The sequence below is a fragment of the Myotis myotis genome, unplaced genomic scaffold (genome assembly GCF_014108235.1).
Source record: "Myotis myotis isolate mMyoMyo1 unplaced genomic scaffold, mMyoMyo1.p scaffold_m19_p_2, whole genome shotgun sequence".
Lineage (NCBI taxonomy): Eukaryota > Metazoa > Chordata > Mammalia > Chiroptera > Vespertilionidae > Myotis > Myotis myotis.
Genome location: NW_023416324.1, coordinates 57337954 through 57342771, shown reverse-complemented (window position 1 = coordinate 57342771; position 4818 = coordinate 57337954). Strand labels below are relative to the sequence as shown.

At 38.1% G+C, this 4818-nt stretch overlaps 1 pseudogene; it reads left to right on the top strand.

Moving 5' to 3' along the window:
* Nucleotides 1-4324: 4324 nt before the first annotated feature.
* On the top strand, nt 4325-4615 carry LOC118677368 (annotated as a pseudogene).
* The last annotated feature ends 203 nt before the right edge of the window (nt 4616-4818 follow it).

Genomic DNA, 4818 nt, shown 5'->3' with positions numbered 1-4818 from the left:
AATCTAAACTGTAACCAGGTCGAAATCTTCTGTGGATACCAATTGACACTAAATTTGAGAATCAGTACGAATGAGAACTCAGTGATAACTCTGTATAGGTTGCCCAGTGCTGGCCTCAGCAGTGGTGCTGGGATGAGTGGGCCCAGTTTCATCACTCCTGGGGGATTCTAAATCAAATGTTCTGAACATCATCAAATGTATTGCATTTTCTTATACTCCTTCTATTTCTAAGAATTTACTTTATGTTTCAGACACAGTGGACTTATTTCTGCTATTCTGACATCTGCTACAATGATTTTTACTCTATAGTATTTTATACCTTCATACTTTCACTTTTTCCAGAACAACTCCAACTTTTTGTTTTATCTTTCCTGCATATCACTATCCAGAGCCTCTTACTTCCTGCTCCCATTGGAACTAATTTATTTCATAGACTGCTGCATAGTAGCCTCCCAGGAATTCCTTTCTTTCTTCCTCTCCTCCCCCCCACCCCCGAGTTGTGTTAGATGTCTCCTCAATCTTGTGCATTTTTTTGTTTTTTTGTCCTTCTCCATTTTGAAGGTGAACACTTCCAGATACTTCCTGAGTGAGGTTTTTGGAGACATCAATTTCCCTAGTCCTTGAATGTCATAAAAGGCCTTTAATCTCTCCTCACTGATGGTTGATGACTAGATTTAATATAAAATCTTGATTAAAAATTATTTGATCTCAGAATGTAAGTACCTTATTGCTTTCTGGAGTATAATATAGTTGAAAGAAAGGCTGATGCCTTTCTGGTTTTTACTAACCTTTAGATGACATTTTGCTTTTCCCTCCCTCTGTAACAATTTAAAATCGTGTTTTCTTTATTTTCCTGTCTTTGGGGAAGAAATAGAGTTGAATGTGTAATTGCCAGGCCTTTGGAGGCAGATTACTTAGGCTTATATTTCAGTTCTGCCACTTAGTCTCTGAGAAATATGTGTTAGTTATTTAGTCAATGTGTACTTCAGGTTTCTCATCTATAAAAGGCACTAATAGTATGCCCTTCTCAGTGCTGTTGAAAGAATTAGATAATATGATACACATAAGGTACATGAAACGGGGCCTGCACACGTGCTATATGAATATTCACTATTAATGTTTTCTTGTTCTATCGGTTTATTTTCATTTCTCATTTTATATGTTTAATGTAAGAGCTTTTTGTGTTCTTTTATCCTTTTCAATATCCTGATAACTTTTTAAATATCTCTGAGAATATAACTAAGACATCTCTAAAACTATTTGTGTTATATAAACAGTTATGGAATTTTTGTTTGTTCATTTGGTATTTCTCCCCCATGTTGCTTGTTTTCCTCACATGCTGGTGATCTTTGCTTCTAGGTTCTTCTGGAAGACAGAAGGACAGGAATCTGGTGTGAGTTTCCTCTGCTTTTACTTCGGGCCGGTCCCTTCCCTGAGTGAGAGTTCTCCCCCAGCACTCTAATGGGAGGATGCAGTGGGGCCTGGGGATGAATCCGTCGGCTTCACTTTGAGGAGCTCAAGCAGAGACTGAGGTCCAATGGGTCCCCATCCCCCCTGCGCACGCCATGCCAACATGAAAAGGCATTTATTTCAAGAAACCACTGGTCACCATGTAAGTCTACCCTTTCCCCAGATGGTAGAAATTAAAATAAACTTATTATATAACATAGGAATCTAATATGGACTTCAATTTTTAATTTAAGTTTCTGTGTTTATTTTCTTTATGAAAAGTAAATCTATTCATGCTAATAACAATACTAACAATACAAGTTCAGCATCAAGCTTTATACTACTAGATCTTAAGACATTCTTAGAACAAGTTTTATAATCAAATAAATAATATATATGAAACAGACCTTTGAAACTATAAAACCCTATTGAAAATTATATTACTTTAGATCTTATATATATTATTGTACACTCTAGGAAATATATGTAATTACCAAATAATGTATCACTTATTTTGTTCTACACTGACCTTCTCTTTAAAAACTGATTTGCAAAAAGATACTAACTAGAATAATAGAATGATTAGAAATCAAAGGGACCTTGAGCTCTTTCCCTTCTTTAACCTATAGATGAAGGATCAGAGGTCCCATGAGGAGAAGCTATGTACCTCAGGTCACAGGATCCATGAGTGGCACAGCCCCTCAATGGCAAGACTAAAACAACTCCTAACCAAACGTTTCATTCCCTTTAATTCACTTTCCCCCAAATAAATTCTCACCTAACAAAATCTTGAGACATTAAATTCTTCACAGTCTTTCAGATTTCAGAATTTTGTAGGAAAAGGGGCAAAGAGTACAAAGATGAGAAGGCTGTATAATGAGCAAACAGTACGTGTCCCACACCCCAGCAGAAACAAGACTAAAGGCACCCTCATCAGTGATGCAACAAAGGCAGTTGTTCCCCCAGCCTTTCAGGGTCACAAACTATTCTCCGAGGCTGCCAGGAGCGCAGGCGAGCTGTGGCACTCAGCACTGTGGCTGGCAGCACTTTCCGCTGGAGTATAATAGAATACTAGAGCACCATTGTATTTTTAGAGGCAATTAATATTTTATTAGGCACAGACTTTTATTTGCACCATTTGGATTCTTCTTCTCTAATTAAATCTTGTGATTTACACAAACAGAACTGCTGTTCTTTAAACTGTGCAAATTATAAAAATTAACAAATACTTGTTAAAAGGAAGGAAAAGCAGCCTAGGGTCCTATTTTTGCGACAGAAACAACTGGAGGCTACAGAATGAATTGATGGCGTCTCTTATTTGAGTGGGGTAATGTGGCAATTGCATACAAAATACCTTAGTTAAGTATAACTGATAGAAATTCCAGCTGTCTATGAGAGAAAGGTTAATTTTTTAAAAACAGATAAAGCCAAAGTCTTTTATATGTCCATGCAGGATTTTTGTTCCATGACCTTGTGTATAATATTTTGGGATTTATAAATCCAGACTGTAGTTTCAGGCATGCATTACTCTTTGCGGAATAGTTCCTAGGGCCAAATGAAGGTCTTCAGAGGAAAGAGAAAGACTCTAAGATGCCCACTAGCACAATGTGCTTTGTCCTCTTTCTGATCCTAAATTAGCAGTTTCTAGGTCAATTTCAGCTGGGTGAGTATTATACCCACCTCCAGCCCTGACAATGTATGGAGTAAAGGAAGGCATGCATGGGGGAAGGAAAAAAGTGTTTCTTGATCTCTGGAAAGACAGCAAGCAGCAGACGAGAATTGGGTTGGTGGTTAAAAAGAGGAAGATAGGGCCAGGGCAAGACATAATCTCCCTTATAAATTGGTTAGATCCTCTTACAGAGCCTCCTTGAGAAGAGTCTCCTTAAGGGGCATTATGGCAAAGGTCTCCATCTGGGGAAGAAGAACAACAGGAAGTAGATTGAGTAACGAACAAGGAACTGACAACTCCAGCAAATACCTGTTTTCTTTATGGGTATTTCCCCCACCCCCTGGCAAATGAACATTCAGTCCAATAAACAGAATGAAAGCCAAAAGGTTCAATCTGGAAAAATACACATTCAGGACAACATTTATTCCACACGTAGAAAGTTACTATGCGAGACTGTAATTTCTATTCTTATTTTGCATGGATTTCCTCTCTGCATTCAATTTGTAAGTCACATGCTTCTTTTTTTTCCTCCTTTGTGTGCCAGCAGATTAAGAGAAGAAAAGGCTCCACATGAAATTTTTATAAAAATAATTGAACATCTACCTAAGCAAATATATTTTCTCCACTTAAGTATATTCAAGATAGCTCTATTATAAACTATATGGATGAAAATGACTTCAGGATACCTTTCTCACAAGGGACCTGAGATGCTTTTGAAATATAAGAACACACACAAATACACACCATGCATACAACTTTATAAATTTAGGTATAGGAAGTCTCCAATGCAAAAACATCCCACATGAAAGCTAACATTCAAGTTAGAGATAAATACAAGCAAAAAAATAAATAAATAAGCCTTTTATTTTCCTATTTTATCACTCCCTAAGGTTTCTATTGCTGTTATGGAATTGCTTTGAAAAATCTTAATTCTTTTAGAGAGTGTCTATGCTGCAGATGTGAAAACTTTCTTTGTGAGCCTTCATGAAAGAGGATGTATAAGGGTGGCAAAGGAAGTTTCACTTACTGCAACCTGTTCTCCAGAATTATATAATAGTGTACCAGGAAGGAATGGAAAACTTTTATTTTCCCCACCCTTCTCCATTTCCTGTTATCCCTCTTCCTCCTCCTTTCCCCCAAATGAGGCAATTTTCAGGATCAAGAACAAAGGCATAGGCCCCGCCGTCTGGCCCCCGTGGACTCGCGACCCGCTACCGACCAATCTGCCCGGCACTCGCGTGCACCATGTCTGGTTCCTCCAGCGTCACCGCTATGAAGAAAGTGGTCCAACAGCTCTGCTGGAGGCCGGGCTCAACCGTGTGGTTTCCCAGGCAGCTGCAGATTTGTAACAATTCTGTCTGCAGAATTCTCAACATGACCACCTGTTGACTGGAGTACCTTCAAGTACCAATCCCTTCAGACCCCAGAAAGTTTGTTCCTTTTTGTAGTAAAGTGAATTTTGAAGGTGTTCTAAACCACTTTTCTTGAACCGGCGAATGTTCAAAGAGAGCAAAGAGCTAAATCTGAAGTCTCAACAAAAAGCTTGCCCTATAACATGTGGCATACTCTACAAACTTCTCTGCTTTTGTCAGTCCTTAACATCTACCTCTCGGAATTTTCATGAATTTCTATTTCACAAGAATGATTATTTTATATACACTGGCAGCAGCATACAAATAAAATACTTAGTATTAAAAAAA